This window comes from Nycticebus coucang, chromosome 23 (assembly GCF_027406575.1).
Source record: "Nycticebus coucang isolate mNycCou1 chromosome 23, mNycCou1.pri, whole genome shotgun sequence".
NCBI lineage: Eukaryota > Metazoa > Chordata > Mammalia > Primates > Lorisidae > Nycticebus > Nycticebus coucang.
In genome coordinates this window covers 12,827,580-12,846,949 of record NC_069802.1, presented here as the reverse complement: position 1 = coordinate 12,846,949, position 19,370 = coordinate 12,827,580, and the positions used below count along the sequence as shown (strand labels likewise).

Here is a 19,370-nt window from a genome sequence, read left to right as displayed (position 1 = left end):
CGGTTCATGCTATTATACATTTGTCCAAACCAATGGAATGTACCACACCATGAGTGAACCCCAGTGTAAACTATGGACTTTGGGCGATAATGGTATGTCCACGTCTGTTCATTGACTGTAACATGCCCGGGTGCTGATGTGGTGGGGAGTGATGGTAACGGGGGAGGCTACATGTGTTGGGAGGAAGGCATATAAGGAATATCTCTCTACTTTCTTCTCAATTTTGCTGTGAACATAAAACTGCTCTAAAATTTGTCTTTTTTGTTTTTGAGACAGAGCCTCGAGCTGTCGCCCTGGGTAGAGTGCTGTAGCATCACAGCTCACAGTAACCTTCAACTCCTGGGCTTAGGCGATTCTCTTGCCTCAGCCTCCCAAGTAGCTGGGACTACAGGTGCCCATCACAATGCTCACCTATTTATTTGTTTCAGTTTGGCCGGGGCTGGGTTCGAATCTGACACCCTTGGTATATGGGGCTGGTGCCCTATCCACTGAGCCACGTGCGCTGCCAAACAGGTTAAATTTTTTAATTATAATGTATTTGTCATCCCAATGCCTGTTAGTGGACATAACATTAAGATTTGCTTAAATTTTCTCCATAAATGGATAATTTGCATACAATTTATATATAATTAATATACCTTTACTTTGAATATATGTTAAGGAGGCTCCTCTTTTATATCATTCAATATTTACTGAGGGTTTATCACGCACCAGGCACTCTTCCAGGCCCTATAGTAAACACATTCTTTCATATCTCCTTTCAGAGGGATGTACAAGAGAAAGTCTTCTACAATGGCAAACTTGAGCTACAGTGCGCTATCATCACGTTCATTACATGACAATCAACGAAATGAACATTTAAAAAGCCATGAACAGTTTATCGATTACTTATTTCTTTATTACAAAGTGCTTTGCACATAAGGAAAATACTGCCAACCAAATGCAAATCAATCAGCACTCACTATTTACAAGACAAACGATTGCTGTGATCAATTATCCAAATATTTTGCAATAATATGTCTACAGAACATCCCAGTAAGCTTGAAGAACTTCCCACAGGTGTTCTTTCCCTCATCCACGTCTTTCATTTCTTCCCACAATTTCTATGTCACATCGGTTGAAGAAATTAGAGCACAGCAAGACAGAAGGACTCAAACTAGAACATAATTGACTTGAGCAAGGCCAGGACCAGAGCTGGAACCTGAGGCTTTCATTGTCAAATGTTCTTTAGTCATTACCACTTACCCCAAATTTAAGCCATTAGTCAGAAAGACAGCTCCAGTTTGTAAGCACACTTTGTGTTTGTCATACACAGTATTTCTGTTCAACTTGAGTGAAAACCTTTTTCTTCCTATTTATTCTCATTCTACAAACATAAAAAAACAGGAAATACCAGATGAACCTGGAAGTAATTAATGCATAGCAAGCTGAACTTTTTACCTGCAAGATCACTTTTTCTGTAAACAGTGATAATTGAAATGTGAATAGCTGGCCACTGGGTTAAATGCTTGGCTTTTCCTCAAATAAATTTTCTTTTTTTTTGGCTACATGTGGTGGTTCAAGACTGTAAACCTAGCACTCTGGGAGGCCAAGGTGGGTGGATTGCTTGAGTTCACGAGTTCGAGACCAACCTCGGGAAGAGCAAGACTCCATCTCTACTAAAAATAGAAAAAAGTAGCCAGGCATTATGGTGGACACCTGTAGTCCAAGCTACTTGGGAGGCTGAGGAAAGAGGATCACTTAGGCCCAAGTGATCCCGGGAAGCTTTGAGCTCTGGGGAGGTTGCTGTGAGCTATGATGCCATGATAACAAAGTGAGACTCTGTCTCAAAAAAAAAAAAATTATTGCTTTTTTATTCCATTGCTTTGGTCCCCATCTCCTGGTCCAACCACTGAAATACCTTACTGATAAACTCATGCCTTTGCCAGTATATTTTTTCCACTTCTGATTTATGGTTTGGGGTGGCCACCGGGTTGATACTTTTTCCAGAGCGCTACGTGGCAAATTAAGGGATAAACGTGGGAGTGGCAGTGGTGGTGGAGGGGACCGCATGAGTCAGGGCTCGCTAAGGGCCACCTTGCAGTTCTGATCTGGAGTTTTTGGCAGATCCCGAGAAGCTGCGTTTACGTGTCAGTTTTCAAGTTAACTACAGGCTGACAGGAGGAATTCTCTTGTCAAAATCAGCTTCCCTGGAGCCAGCCCAGACCTGCTGTCCTGGTGAATGCTGAAATTGTCATAGTTCCCATTAAGCACGGGTACAAAGGGACTGGGACACAGTGACTGTCTTCACACAGGCAGCCCCCTGCCCAGCGCGCTTTTCGATCCTACTATACCTAGGCCCCTTCTTGCCATGGTCCGCCTCTTTTCAGCACCACAGATCTCTTTACACAGTCTAAGAGTAATGCTTTTAAGTGGATAAAATACATATACAAATGACCTTAAAACAAATTATTGTTTTTAATGCATTAAAATACAGTTAACTTTTTTTTTTTGAGACAGAGTCTCACTCTATTGCCCTGGGTAGAGTGCCATGGTGTCACAGCTCACAACAACCTCAAACTTTTGGGCTTCACAGACTCTCTTGCCTCGGTCTCCTGAGTAACTAAAACTACAGCTGCCTGCCACAACACCCTCCTGGTTTTTCCATTTTTAATAGAGTCAGGTCTCGCTCTTGCTCAGGGTGGTCTCAAACTCATGAGTTCGGGAGACCCACCTGCCTCAGCCTCCCAGAGTGCTAGGATTACAGGTGTGAGCCACCCACCCAGCCACAGTTAGCAATTTCTTTTAAACAGTAATACGGAAGTTTCCTTACTTACACACCAATTAACAAGATCTTGATTCTAATAACTACCATACATTTGAAGTAGCTCAAATGACATTTCCAAGATATTTGCAACAACTGTAATGTGATATGAAAAGACCTGTGATTTCTTCGAATGAAAACTTGTAGGTACTACTAATATTGCTGGGCTTTATTGCTTATACTCATTATTCTTCAAAATACTAAATTTTATTTAGAGCTTTGGTGTAAACAGGAAATGTATTCTTCTTGTCTAAGATCACCCTGAATTATGTCAGTGGACCTGAATTGTCAGGGCTAATAATCCCTAGGATATTTGAAAGCAAACAAAAACCTAACTAACAAACAGAGTTAAAGACCCAGATAGCACCTGAATGAAAATACTTCCGGGCTAGGGATGTCACTTCTCTTCTAATCATTTCATTTTAAAATCTCAGTCCCTGTTACCCAGCAAAGGATTACTCCTGCCCAGGTTCACAGTGTGCGACCATGTTTCTCAGCAATGAAAGCTCCCTCAGAGCAGATATTTTTCTAAAAGATATATGCCCTCAAAAAGATAATTATTTAGCCAAGCAAGGTCACTCATGCCTGTAATCCTAGGCCTCTTGGAGGCCAAGGTGGGAGGATCGCTTGATTTCAGGAGTTCAAGACCAGCCTGAGCAAGAGCAAGAATCCCATCTCTACCAAAAAAAAAAATAGCTAGGCATTATTGTGGCTGGTGTGCCTGTAGTCCCAGCTATTCAGGAGGCTGAGGCAAGAGGATCACTTGAGCCCAGAAGTTTGAGGTTGTGATGAGCTAGAAATGTAGGGAAAATAGGACACTTACATGACTGATTAACACCCACCTGTGATTCTGTTTTCAGCTCCTTTACTTATGGAAAAATTAATTCAATTAAGAATCATTTGTTGCCCAGCCAAATACATTTTATAAATTTACAATTAGAGGTCAACAGATGATGTTCCATCAAAGCCTCGCTTTGAGGCAATTAAGATTGGGTTGAACTAAGAGTCCCAAGGATTACAACATTGGAGTCATCTTTGATACTAGTTTTTAAAAAAAATTTTTTTTTTGAGACAGAGCCTCAAGCTGTCGCCCTGGGTAGAGTGCTGTGGCGTCACAGCTCACAGCAACCTCCAACTCCTGGGTTTAAGCAATTCTCTTGCCTCAGCCTCCCAGTAGCTGGGACTACAGGCGCCCGCCACAACACCCGGCTATTTTTTGGTTGTACTTGTAATTGTTGTTTGGCAGGCCCAGGCTGGATGCGAACCCTCCAGCTCTGGTGTATGTGGCTGGCGCCTTAGCCACTTGAGCTACAGGCGCTGAGCCTAGTTTTTATAATTTTATACAAGTACTATTAGCAGAAACAAAACAGTGAGTGGGAAAACAACTCTTGTACTGACAGAAAGAATCATATTAACAACAACAATAATATCAATTAAGGCACTATCGTTATACAGTGACAATATTACTACAAACTTTAGCAAGAGAAACTTTTCTTTCTTTCGTTTTTTTTTAAGAGATAGAGTTTCACTTTGTCGCAACCTCCAGCTCTTGGACTTAGCTGATTCTCTTGCCTCAGCCTCCCAAATAGCTGGGACTACAGGTGCCCACCACAATGCCCAGCTATTTTTGTTGTTGTTGCAGTTTGGCCGGGGCCAGGTTCGAACCCACCACACTCGGTATATGGGGCCGGTGCCCTACTCACTGAGCCACAGGTGCCGCCCAGCAATAGAAACTTTTCAAGCTAAAACTTAGGCAGTTATTCTTTTTCTTTTTTTGTTTTTGATGACATAATTACCAGTTTCAGGCAATTATTCTTTTGTCGAGGTAAGTTCAGGCTGGGCACAGTGGCCTGTAATCCTAGCACTCTGGGAGGCTGAGCTGTAGTCCCAAGCTACTCGGGAGGCTGAGGCAGGATTGCTTGAGCCTAGGAGTTTGAGGTTGCTGTGAGCTATGACTCCATAGCTCTCTACTGAGGGTGACAAAGTGTGACTCTGTCTCTTAATTAATTAATTAAATTAAATTAAAAAAAATAGAAAAACTAGCTGGACATTGAGGCAGGTGCCTATAGTCCCAGCCACCCAGGAGGCTGAGGCAGGAGGATTGCTTGAGCCCAGGAGTGTGAGGTTCCTGTGAGCTCTGATGCCACCACGCTCTCCCCAGGATGACTGAGTGAGATCAAGTAATAATAATTAAAAAGTAATAATAATAAATTTAAACTTCAATTAACAGATGAGGAAAAATAATTTAATTTCTATTCCTGATTTTAAAAGAGACATTACCATATATACCAGACAAAAGAAATGAATTTCTTATGCACAGCATATAATTTAAAAATATAATACATTGGTTCTCAACCTTCCTAATTGCCGCGACCCTTTAATACAGTTCCTCATGTTGTGGTGACCCCCAACCATAAATTATTTTCGCTGCTACTTCATAACTGTAATTTTGCTACTGTTATGAATCATAATGTAAATATCTGATATGGAGGATGGTCTCAGGCAATGCCTGTGAAAGGGTCATTTGACCCCCAAAGGGGTTGAGATCCATAGGTTGTGAACTGCTGGTATAATAGGTAACTACTAATGGGTGGCGCCTGTGGCTCAGTGGGTAGGGCGTCGGCCCCATATACCAAGGGTAGTGGGTTCGAACCCAGCCCTGGCCAAACTGCAATAAAAAATAGCCCGGTGTTGTGGTGGGTGCCTGTTGTCCCAGCTACTCGGAAGGCTGAGGCAAGAGAATAGCCTAAGCAAGAGTTGGAGGTTGCTGTGAGCTGTGATGCCACAGCACGCTACTGAGGGCGACAAAGTGAGACTCTGTCTCAAAAAAAAATAGGTAACTACTTTTGCAAAAGATCAGTGGTTACTGCAGGTAACACATGAGAGGGTGGATATAAGGCTGCAAGGAATGTGTTAATAATTCTCATAGTTTTCAAGAACATAACTGCTCATCCTCCATCCTCCCTCCCCTCCCTCTTCCCCATCCCCATATTCTTAGGTTATAACTGGGTTATAGCTTTCATATGAAAGCCATAAATTAGTTTCATAGTAGGGCTGAGTACATTGGATACTTTTTCTTCCATTCTTGAGATACTTTACTAAGAAGAATATGTTCCAGCTCCATCCATGTAAACATGAAAGAGATAAAGTCTCCATCTTTCTTTAAGGCTGCATAATATTCCATGGTATACATATACCACAGAGGATGGGCGGAGAGAGGGTGATTGGTGGGATTACACCTATGGTGCATCTTACAAGGGTACATGTGAAACTTAGTAAATATAGAATATAAATGTCGTAACACAATAACTAAGAAAATGCCAGGAAGGCTATGTTAACCAATGTGATAAAAATATGTCAAATGGTCTATAAAACCAGTGTATGGTGCCCCATGATCGCATTAATGTCACAGCTATGATTTAATAATAAAAAGAAAAGAACATAACTGCTTAGGACTATGTTTTATTCTAAAGCAAAGTACAAATTCAGAAAGTTAGCACCTATCATAAAAAGCTTTTAATACTTACCATTCATGTAAATAAAGCTTTATTTAAAAAAAAAACTGATCTAAACTGAGGCCTTATTCATTGCAAATAATATCTTGCTTAATTTGAAAACATTTTTAAAACTATAAAAATTTGTACTTGCTATAAACCTTGACATTTAGACTGAAGCAATCTGAATTTTAGTAATAGCTGTCTAGAATCGTAAGCAAACAAGTTATCAGATATTTACAAGGTTCCTCATGAACCAAACCATTGAGAAATTGTTTATTTTATAAGTAGATCTGCCAGTTAAGTACAAAACTATTGATTCTGTTTAAAATTATGACAAAATAAATTTATAATTTTTTTTTTAGTATTATTCTGTGTTCTGTTGCTTTCAATTAATTGAAAAACCAAATGAATTTCCCTGAAAAAAAAAAATAGCAGAAATAAAATTTGGTGTGAAAACTACGCTCATAAAGAAAATGATTTATAAATTGGAAATTTATTTTTCTGTGCTCTTTACATTCAAAATGGTAACATTTCACAATTATTCTCTTTGGGGAATATACAGTTTTCTAGTTCAAAAAAGTAAACAAACATAATGTGATGATTGAGTTCAGCAAGGTTGTAGGACACAAGATCAACATACAAAAATTAACTGTCCTTCTGAACACTAGCGAGGTTCAATGTAAAATAAAATAAAATAATTATTCTGTTAATAAAAAGAACAAAATACTTCGGAACAAAATCATAAAACTTATACTGTGAAAACTATAAAACGGTGTTCAAAAAAATTAAAGAAAACCTAAATAATTATATAGAATTGCCATGTTCATGAATGGAAAATAATATTGTTAAGATGGCAATACTCTCCAAATTGATTTACAGATTCATTGTGATCCCTATAAAAACAGCATCTGGTTTCTTTGTGAAAATTGATAGGCTGATCTTAAAATTCATGTTAACTCAGGGACCTACAGGAACTAAAATAATCTTGAAAAAGAAGAAAAAAGTTGGATTTTAAAACTCACTACAATGCAACAGTATGCAGGATAGTGTGATCCTGGCACAAGGTAGACGTATGGATTGATGAAATAGAATTAAGAGTCAAGAAAGAAACTCATATATCTGGGCAATTGATTTTGACCAGCCTGTCAAGGTCATTCAGTGAGAAAGAACAGGTTTTTTTTGTTTGTTTGTTTTGGCCGGGGCTGGGTTTGAACCTGCCACCTCCACTATATGGGGCCGGCACCCTACTCCTTTGAACCACAGGCTCCACCCAAAAGAATAGTCTTTTAAACAAACGGTGTGGGGAGGCCGGGTGTGGTGGCTCAGGCCTGTAATCCCAGCACTCTGGGAGGCTTAGGCTGGTGGATAGCTTGAGCTTGCAAGTTCAAGACCAACCTGACCAAGAGCCAGACCCTGTCTCTACTAAAAATAGAAAAAGTGAGGCAAGAGGATTGTATGAGCCCAAGAGTTGGAGGTTGCTGTGAGCTATATTCTTTTTTTTTTGAGACAGAGTCTCAAGCTGTTGCCCTGGGTAGAGTGTCGTGACATCACAGCTCACAGCAACCTCAAACTCTTGGGCTTAAGTGATTCTCCCGCCTCAGCCTCTCAAGTAGCTGGGACTACAGGCGCCACGATGCCTGGCTATTTTGTTGTTGTTGTTGTTGCAGTTGTCATTGTTGTTTTAGCTGGCCCAGGCCGGGTTGGAATCTACCAGCCTTGGTGTATGTGGCCAGTGCCCTACCCACTGAGCTATAGGAGCTGCCTGACAGCAAGAGCTTAAAGAGATATTTGGGCATTCATGTTCACAAAGTATTATTCACAATAACCAGGAGGTGGAAGCAACCAAAATTCCTTGACAAATGAATGTACCAAAAAAAAATAGAATAAACATAGAATATAGCCTGAAAAAAGAATGAAATTCTGACACATGCTCAATGAAATAAAAGCAATCATAAAAAGAAAAACACTGTATGATTCAGTTACAGGAGGCACAGACAGCAAATTCACAAAACAAAGTAGCATGGCGGGCGCCAGGGTCTAGGGGCAACGGGAAAGGGAGAGAAGGTACCTAATAGGTATGGAGTTTCAGTGTTGCAAGATGGAAACGCTCTGCAGGTAGGTGGCACAACTGTATACTTACAAGGGTTAAGAGGGTGGATTTTATTATGTGTATTTGACTATGATTCCAAAACATTCTGGCATTGCCTGTTTTCTACATACTCGTAACGTTCACGGCTGTCAGTTTATGCAGATGATGCCCAGATCCGTGACTCTCTCGCCCCTAACTCTTGAGAGGCTGAGGCTGGTGGATTGCCTGAGCCCAGGAGTTTGAGATCAGCCTGAGCAAAAGTGACAAACCATCTCTCAAAAAAATAAATAAAATAATAACATTTTATTTTATACACCCTAGCTCAAGCAATTCACCTGCCTTGGCCTCCCAGAGTTTTAGGGTTACCGGTGTGAGCCACCTCACCGGGCTCCTAGTGGTCACTTGTATATCTTCTTTACAGAAATGTTTATTCACATCTGTTGTCTGTTTTTTAATTGGGCTATTTGTCTTTTTATTGTTGAGTTGTAAGGGTTTTTTAAAAAACATAATTTCTGGATACAAGTCTCTTACCGGTTATATGATTTGCCAATATTTTCTCTCACTGAGAGCCTTTTTGCTCTCTTAATGATATCCTTTGCATAACAAAAGTTTTTACTTTTGATGAAGTCTGATTTCTTTTTTCCTCCTTCATTTTGCCTCTTTCTGTTCCTTGTAGTGTGTGTGAGAAGTTGGGGGGGACAACTGTTTCACCGATCTTTTTTTTATAGAGACACGGTCTCATTTTATCACCCTCAGTAGAGTGCGGTGGCGTCACACAGCTCACAGCAACCTCCAACTCCTGGTCTTAGGCGATTCTCTTGCCTCTGCCTCCCGAGCAGCTGGGATTACAGGCACCTGCCACAATGCCTGCCTATTTTTTTGTTGCGGTTCGGCCGGGGCTAGGTTTGAACCCGCCATCCTCAGTATGTGGGGCTGGTGCCCTACTCCTTGAGCCACAGGTGCAGCCCACCTTCTCAAGTTTCTGTAGTTAGTGCGTCCCAATCAAATTAAAATGAAAGCACATTTAAAGTCATTTTTTTCTCACTAAGAACTCTCAATTCTGTGTGGTGCCTATGGCTCAGTGGGTAGGGCGCCAGCCCCATATACTGAGAGTGGAGGGTTCAAACCTGGCCCTGGCCAAAATGCAACAAAAAAAAATAGCCAGGCATTGTGGCAGGCGCCTGTAGTTCCAGCTACTTGGGAGCCTGAGACAAGAGAATCGCCTAAGCCCAGGAGTTAGAGGTTGCTGTGAGCTGTGACTTCACAGCACTCTACCAAAGGTGACAAAGTGAAACTCTGTCTCTAAAAAACAAACAAACAAATAAAAACTTCTCAATTCTAAAATGGTCTAGATGAGCGATATCTTTTTTTTTTTGGCTGGGGCTAGGTTTGAACCCACCACCTCCAGCACCCTACCCTTTTGAGCCACAGGCGCCGCCTTGGATGAGCAGTATCTTATCCAGTAAATCCTGAAAGTTTAATTTACCCTGGAAACACACAATGACATTTCTCATAAGAAGCTATTTTCTTGCTATTGTGCAGAGGTTAATTTTAAAGCCAACTCAGGCAAATGAGTTCAGAAAAAGCAGCACATTCATCTAATCCATTTAGCGAATGTTGCAAATCAACTTCTAGTTGAATAATAAAATGAAGAGATTTGTGAAACTATACCGGTTGTCAGTTTCGGTATTGTGTTGATGACAGTCATTTCAGGCAAGTCCCATATATATGGGGAAGGCAAAAAGCAGAAAAACATTGTGACGCCTTAACAGTTCTTAGACTTCCAACAATTATAGACTAATTTTGTTTATGAGCTGCGTTACCATACAGCATTCTTCAGAGTTTACACCTCAAACATAAAAAACCTTGTTGCCACCTTGAGCAGATATATCGGAATTACTTTCTTTTAGCTTACTTTCTCTTTTCACTCAGGTCAAGTAAAAAAATGGGAGACACTTTCATATACCACAAAGGTACTACAGCAGGCAGAGGTCACTCTAATCAAACTGGGGGCGATTCCTTTGTAAAATCCATTGATGCCTTCTTTCCTCCAAGGGTTTGTGATAACATCCGTTACGCCACTGTAACACATGCGTTGGTCCTGAAGATGAGCTCTCACAACTTGATATGAGTATGTTGCTGCTACAGCAAATATTACGGATAGTGCTGCAACAGGTATTTATTCTACTGTGCTCAACTGTGCTTCTGGTAATCTACTGTTATGCTGGTTGTACTTCACCTTCAGCAGTTCATGTGCCATAAACTGAAGGGCACCGTGGGATGTTCCAAACAGCCCAGGAATAAATCCCTTATACAATCCATGCACACCTTCTTTTTTTTTTTTTTTTTTTTGAGATAGAGTCTCCCTATGTCACCCTGGGTAGAGTGTTGTGGCGTCACAGCTCACAGCAACCTCAAACTCTTGGGCCCAAGCGATTCTCTTGCCTCAGCCTCCAAAGTAGCTGGGACTACAGGTGCCTGCCACAACTCCCGGCTATGTTTTTGTTGCAGTTGTCATTGTTGATTTTAGCTGGCCTGGGCTGAGCTTGAACCCCCCCAGCCTCGGTGTATGTGGCCAGCACCCTACCCACTGAGCTACAGCGCCACTAATATTTATATATGTTCACAAGTGTATCAAACATTCCTTTATATTGCTGTTGTGGGAAATTAACAACACCATCATACTATATCAGGTGAGTTTCTGTTCCCATAATGGGTTTGTAATGCAGAGAGTCATGGCTTCAGCTTCAGCAGCTGAGATGAGGTATTCTGTTGCCTCTAACCATCCAGCTCTTCCCTCAGTTTTATATGATTTGATTGCATTGTAAAAGAAAAAGTAGAGTCCGCAGGAGAAGCCTGCGGATATGATGGATAAAATTACTCCTTGATTAAGTCCCCATAGTCCATGAAGTTTCCAAATGGTAGTCAAGCAATGTAAAGTTCCTTTATATTTTGGTCTCAGTTCCAATCCATCGCTCATGGCGAAATGGATCTTCATGAGGTCGAGCAGGTGCAGTGTGAGGTTGGACAGGACCCCTCCACTCATGCCTGCTACCAGGTTCTCATGCTGGACGTGGCAGAAGACCATGCTCCCCGCTGACGACTCGGACGCTGACTGGCCCTGGCCCTGGCTGGTCACAGGCTCCAGGGCCACAGCGGTGGGACGAGATGCAGTGGCTGCTACTGTGGCGATGATTGCTGCCCATGATAAACTTTTGTTATTTTTATAAATAAAATTTAAATTTTGTAGGTTTATTTACATAATTTTATATCCTTACATAATGTTCTGCATCTTATTGGGAGATTTTTTTTTTTTTGATACCAAGTCTCACTTTGTCGCCCTCAGTAGAGTGCTGTAGTGTCACAGCTCACAGCAACCTCAAACTCTTGGGCTCAAGTGATCCTCTTGCCTCAGCCTCCCTAGTAGCTGGGACTAAAGGTGCCCACCACAATGCCCCGCTTTTCTTAGAGACGAGGTCTTGCGCTTGCTCAGGCTGGTCTTAAACTCCTGGCCTCAATCCATCTTCCCACTTCTGCCTCCCAAATCACTGAGCTCTAGGCATGAGCCATTGCACTGGGCCTTATACCTTTAGTATTATTTATAAATAAGTCACCCCCTGAGATGCAGTGTTTCCCCCACCACAGTGTTCTAATCTGGCTCTACTTTCCCCCAACTTTCCTCCACCCCACAGCTAGGACTGTTGGGACGTTTCCACTCATTTTCCTTTTCCACTATTCTCCTCCTTTCCATGGAAAATCTAGCACCCTCTTCCACAGATTTTAATAGCCAGAGGACCTATTGTCTCCTAGTCTCAATTAGAAAATATAAATAAAGCAACTAAGAAGTCCAGCTTTAGTTATTTCATGGAATGTTGGGGCCTAAAATGGGAATACTTCTCTGCAAGGACTTTGTGAACTATGAGATGGTATACGAACATTACGGAGAGAGGCTTTGTACATCTTAGAGAGGACGTGACATGTACATCTTAGTCTCCATGGACGGCTGTTAATAGGAGGGATGCCAGTCTCTGTGCTTCTGTGCCATGAAGTCAAAGCACTTCAGCTGAATTATTAGGTCCAAAAGCACCATTACTTGGTAGTTTATTAAGTAGTAAATGCATTTAATGGACACATTTTAAAAGGGGACATCTTAAACCATCAAAATCAATTCATATTGTAGAAAGCTAAATATCCTAGGAGGCACCCGTGGCTCAGTGGGTAGGGCACCGGCCCCATATACTGAGAGTGACGGGTTCAAACTCAGCCCCAGCCAAACTACAACAAAAAAATAGCCAAGCGTTGTGGCGGGAGCCTGTAGTCGCAGCTACTTGGGAGGCTAAGGCAAGAGAATCGCCTAAGCCCAGGAGTTGGAGGTTGCTGTGAGCTGTGACACCACAGCACTCTACCCAAGGGTGATAAAGTGAGACTCTGTCTCTAAAAAAAAAAAAAAAAAAAAAAAAGCTAAATATCCCACAGAAAAGGGACTCTGGGCAAAGAAGTTCTTATGGGAAGGGGTATCGTACATATTAAGAACATATTTTAAGTTAACATATCCATAATAGTATCATTTTGGCATATCAATATAAAAAGTATGAATGAGATCTTTGACATTCTTGTTTTCTTATTAAATCTTTGAACTCTGGTGTGTATTTTACACTTATAGTGCATCTCAATTTGGACTAGTTCAAGTACTTGACAGCTATTTATGGCCAGTGGCTGGCTGAGGGAGGACAGTAAATACAGCACAATGCTGAACTCTCCCACCCCTCACCTCTAGTGGAAATCACCAGGCAGCCACAGTATCCTTTTTTAATGAGTCCTGATGTGGTCTCACAATCCAGCACAGACAGACCCTCTTTTAGGACTGGCACTCTGTAAATCCAATAGAAGATTAGCTTCAGAAGGGTACAGTTTGGTCTGTTTTATTCACTCCTGTATCCAAGCACCTATATTTCAGTAGTGAAATGTATTGGACACGCAATAACTACTTACTCAATTAATTACATCTGTTTGCCATCTGAGTTGTAGAGTCAGTGAACACAGCTCATTTCCAATAATTATTATTGCTTGAAAATAATTTTAAATGAAATCTAAACATAAAGAGAACATTTTCAGAACTTGTGAATGAAAATAAATTCTAAATCAGTTTTAAAATTGAAAAGAACCAATCCCTCTCTTTTTTCATGGTTGTACTACTGCCGAATAAAAAAAAATTGAACTTTTAAAGACTTCCTAGTAGGCATTATACTATGAAAAAACAAAGGAAATTGGCCTAGGACTGTATTTATTACAATGACTATAATCACATTGGTGAATATGTTACTGTAGTACGATACAATAAAATCTAGGGCTGGGCACAATGGTGCATGCCTATAATCCCAGCACTCTGGGAGGCTGAGGTGAGTGGATTGCTTGAGCTCAGGAGTTCAAGACCAGCCTAAGCAAGAGGGAGACCCAATCTCTAATAAAAATAGGAAAACTAGCCAGGCATCCTAGCAGCCACCTGTAGTCCCAGCTACTTAGAGGCTGAGGCAGGAGCATCATCTGAGACCAAGAATTTGAGGTGGCTGCGAGCTATGATGCCATGGCATTCTACCCAGGGAAAATAAAAATCTAAACACTTTGCAAAGTTCTCTATGATTTCAGCCTATTTCTTACCATATTCCTTTAAGAAGCACAGCATCAAATAAGCAGGCTTATTCACAGCAATCAATCACATTTTGGACTTAAGTCCTTGCATTTTAGAGCTTTAAAAAAGGCTCTAAAGCAGGGGTCCTCAAACTGTGGCCCATGGGCCACATGAGGTAGTGTGATTGTATTTGTTACTGTTTTGTTTTTTCACTTCAAAATAAGATATGTGCAGTGTGCATACGAATTTGTTCATAGTTTTGTTTTTTTTTTGGCCGGGGCTGGGTTTGAACCCACCACCTCCGGCATATGGGAACAGCGCCCTACTCCTTGAGCCACAGCCACCACCCCCACCCTATAGTTTTTTTTTTTTTTTTAACTATAATCTGGACTTCCAACAGTCTGAGGGACAGTGAATTGGCCCCCTGTGTAAAAAGTTTGAGGACGCCTGCAAAGAATGTTAGTAATTATGGTCATTGTCATGATTATTAATAATAACTATCATTTGAGGAGTATTAGTAATGTCCTTAAGAGCAAGGCTGGGGCGGCGCCTGTAGCTCAGTCAGTGGGGCGCCGGCCCCATATACTGAGGGTGGCGGGTTCAAACCCGGCCCCGGCCAAACTGCAACCAAAAAAAAAAATAGCCGGGCGTTGTGGTGGGCGCCTGTAGTCCCAGCTACTTGGGAGGCTGAGGCAGGAGAATCCCTTAGGCCCAGGAGTTGGAGGTTGCTGTGAGCTGTGTGAGGCCACGGCACTCTACCAAGGGCCATAAAGTGAGACTCTGTCTCTACAAAAAAAATTAAAAAAAAGAGCAAGGCTAAGGGTTTCACATACATGATCTCATTAAAGCCTTAAAATAATGCCAAGCATCATCCAGCCAACACATGAAATATCAGGATTAAAGCCCTGGTCTGCATGACTCTCACATCTGGAATCTTGTCGACTCGGTTAGTCCAACTTCTGCATTTTTGTAGATGAGAATATAACCAAGCCCAGCAAAACTATATGAGTCGCCCAAGATCACACAGCTAGTAAGAGGCAGAAGCTGAGCTAAAACCTACAGTTCCTGCTCTTCAGGCCTCATTGTCTCCTTTACACAACACCGTCTGTAAGCGCAGAGCACAGGACACATAACTTTACTTAAGATTTTTTGTTTTTAAATCGTTGCAATTAAAAAGCGGACCTTCAATTAGAGAAAACTAGTAATGACTGATTTTTAGTGTTGCAGTCAACAGCAAAGAACTGTATTCAGTAGCCAGGGTACAGCTTGGGAAAGCAAGATTGAGCACTAAACGGGATACATAACCACTGACCCTGATCATAAATGGAGCCGATGAAGCGAACCGTTTATCTGTGAAAGCGGATGGCCATGAAATGTTACTATGGCATGGTCACAGTAGAGGAATCCGTGGAAAAGCACAGAAAGTCCTGGAGCTAAGAAGCATGGAAGTCAATTTAAAGGTGAGAGAGCTCTCTAGTGTTGCTCACAGAGTGGAAACTGTCTCCCCAGATCCCTCCAAAGGCCTACCTTCCCTGTACTTTTGAATCTCCAGCTCCTGGACAGCCGGGGGCCAGGGGCTGGGCCAGGGCGTCAGCTCTGGGTGTTTTCAGGGCTGACCTGAAGGTTCAGCTCTGGAAAGCAGCAGGTGCCTTGTCAATCTCAGTAAACCCCAGGAGGACTTAGAACAATGGCCTCCTCAGTCCTGGCAGTCACAGCCAGCTCTCCCCAAGGCCACCTCCCTTCCTTTAAGTCCCTTTTTATTGAAGTCAGTTGAATGCTGTCTTATCCGAATTAAGGGGGTTTGGGCTGCTCAAGGCCACAATTAGATTTTTATGCCACCTGGACATTAAAAGTTCATTTCCAGTGCCCCACCATTCCTGTGGGTTTTTTTATTTGAAGTTTACAATTAATTTTTTTTTTTTTGCAGTTTTTGGCTGGGGCTGGGTTTGAACCTGCCACCTCCATCATATGGGGCCGGCGCCCTACCCCTTTGAGCCACAGGCGCCACCCAAAGTTCACAATTAATTTTTGATCAGCAAAAATTTCAGTCTAGATGAAATAAAAACTAGACTGGTACACAACACACAATAGTAGTTGTGTTACACAGGAAGTGCAGTGCAAGACACATCAGTGACTCATAATCAGTCGTGAGAGGTATGCTCACTAGGGTCTCAGTTCCAGTTGAAATTGTTCCTGTAACTCCCCTTGCTGGCCACTGTGAAGAGTGACACAGGATAAAAATTCTGCACACTTCCCACTCTGATACCACTTCCTCTTACCTGATATTCAAATACCTCAAGATCAGAAAAAAGAAAATCCAATACTCAACTGCAGACTCTAGAAGTGCAAACAAAGTTGCCTATTATATGCACCCTTATGTTAGTCCAAATCATAAAGGAATAAACAAAAAATAAACAAAGATACTTTGTCTTCTTTTTTTTTTTTTTGTAGAGACAGTGTCTCACTTTATGGCCCTCGGTAGAGTGCCATGGCCTCACACAGCTCACAGCAACCTCCAACTCCTGGGCCTAAGCGATTCTCTTGCCTCAGCCTCCCGAGCAGCTGGGACTACAGGCGCCCGCCACAACGTCCGGCTATTTTTTGGTTGCAGTTTGGCCGGGGGCGGGTTTGAACCCGCCACACACACACACACACACACACGCACCCCTTATATGGGGCCGGCGCCCCACCGACTGAGCCACAGGCGCCACCCGATACTTTGTCCTCTTAATGTTATATGAAGATAAAAATGCATCTTTGATGTGTTATTCCTGGCAATACATTTTGAAAAGTAATATTTATTAATTTTTTTGTATGAAAACATGAAAAAAAATAAAACAAAGAGCTCATGGACATTACAAAAAATAGGGAAAAATGGGAAGAGAAAAATCTAGTGTGAGGGAAGTAAAATAGATAGCTTTGTTTTTCTGGTTTGGGGGTGAGGAGGTATCAGCTATTCAAATGGGAAATGCAATGAGATCATTTTGATGAAGAAAACTGCCTTTTCCAATGAAAAACTGCCTGCTATTAACCTTCTGGTTACTCGTAAGAAGAGAGGAAGTGACATGGACAGGCTGTATACCCAAAGCACCAGAGAGTCTAAGTAAGTCAGAGCCATGACCTCCACCTAATTCAGGGTGGTGAGTGAAAATGAATTATATTTGTTGAATCTGGAACTAATCATGATGAATTACAGATGCAATCTCACTGAAATGACATTTTTAATTCAGAAAGAAAATTCCTCTTATATATGAGGTCTGGCAATTGGATTCCCAAACTTGCCGCCATGTGCTTATGTGGGCAGCACTTTACAAACAGCTCAGTAAGGTTCATTACCTTGGCATATCAGTATCTTGACAAGTGGCATTCATTGTTATTGTGTGTTTTTGTCTGCTATAGAGAGAATGTTTGAGTTTAATTAGAGCAATGAACAAACATTCATAAATTTCTTATTAAACTTGACAAGAGTGGAAGTGAAATCAGGGACATGTTTTCCATGGGGATAATGCCATGAAAAAATGGCAGTGTACCAAAGGATTAAACATTTTTCTGAGGGAGAGAAAGCATCACTGATAAAGAGAGGTCAGGGCAGTCAACAGTGAGCAGAACTGATAAAAACATTGCAAAAATTCATTGACTTGTGTGTCAAAATCATTGGCTGACTATGAGAAGCATCACAGACCCAGCAAACATCAATGAATAGTCAGGAAAATCTTAGCTGAAAATCTTGGCCAACAACTCATGACTCTTGCATCACAACCATGCACCAGCTCTGTGGCACTGTCTGTGAGGGAGTTTTCAGCCAGTAAACAAATAACTGTATTGGAATAACCTCCCTAATCACCTGAACTAGCCCCAGTGACTTTTTTCTTTACCCAAAGATAAAGGAAATATTGAAAGGAAGACATTTTGATGATATTCAGGACATCAAGATTAATATGATGACACCTCTGATGGCCATTCCAGAAAAAGAGTTCCAAAATTGCTTTGAAAGGTAGACTTGGAACTGGCATCCATGCATAGCTTCCAAGGGAAGTACTTCAATGGTGACTACAGTGATATTCAGCAGCGGAGTATGTAGCACTGTTGCTAGGATGAATTCTCCAACTTAATTGTTAGACCTTGTATATTGAGCAATTAAAACACTGGCACTATGATCAATCCACTAAATTCGATGAAAAGGTAACACTGGGAATGTAATCCATCAAATTTTCAAATTTCTGATAAGTATATTCATTAGAATATTTTAGTATATATAAGTAAGTATCAGCTCTTAAAACGCAGGGTCATTTGAAATTAAAGTCATAGTTCCTATGCTCTGGAGTCTCGTCTTTTTTTTTTAGAGGCAGAGTCTCACTTTGTCACCCTCGGTAGAGTGCTGTGGCGTCACAGCTCACAGCAACCTCCAACTCCTGAGCTTAGGTGATTCTCTTGCCTCAGCCTCCTGAGTAGCTGGGACTACAGGTGCCCACCACAATGCCTGGCTATTTGGAGTCTCGTCTTGATGCAACAGATTTGTCCTTTCCTGTGGTTCTGCCCGCATTAATAATCCCATCACTAGGTCAGTTTCTGATCAGGCTTCATATCTGATGGCCATTTTGAGGTTTTACATTAAGTCCCTGAGTTCTTGCTGTGTTACTTAGTGCTTTTATGCTCTTCTAATAATTCACAAAACAATGTTCCCTTGGCAATTATATTCATTATTGATGATACAGAGTGACTCTATATATTACAGAATTTCATGAGTATTCATTGGTAATTTTAATCAGTTAGTTAACGCAGAGTAAAAGATTTCAAAGATGAGATCATTCCCACTAAATTGTTAAAGATCTGACTATCCCCGATTTCCCTCATTTATCTACGTTCTTCCAGTGACATGGAGTATTGCAATCTTTAAAGTATGGTGTCAAAAATATGGGCAATGATGTGGCCTTTGATGGTCAGCTCAAGCTGGAATGTTGTGCAAGATTGAGGGGCTTGCATTTGGATACCACATTCTAAAAGAGGTGTTGTCAAATGGGAGGGCCAGATCACAAAAATGATACCCAGGATAGTAATGAGATGAAAAGCATGTGATACCAGGAAGATGAGATTGCCTTCTCCTTACACAGCACCTTCTCCTATTTTCACCTCTTTCCCTTTACAGTTTAGATTCCGTGGCCCATCACCGCAGCTATTCTCTTGCAACACAGCTCCATCATCCTTACTGCATTTCATTTTTCCATTGTAACTGCCAGCCAAAAAGACTGGGTCTGGAGATTCCTGGGAGTTCGAGACCAGCTTGTACAAGCATGAGACCCTGTCTCAACTGTGGAAAAATTAACCAGGTGTGGTGATGTATGCCTGTAATCT

General features: G+C 41.5%; 1 pseudogene; it reads right to left on the bottom strand.

Moving 5' to 3' along the window:
• Positions 1–10,300: 10,300 nt before the first annotated feature.
• On the bottom strand, positions 10,301–17,389 carry LOC128575798 (mitochondrial folate transporter/carrier-like; annotated as a pseudogene).
• Positions 17,390–19,370: the final 1,981 nt, after the last annotated feature.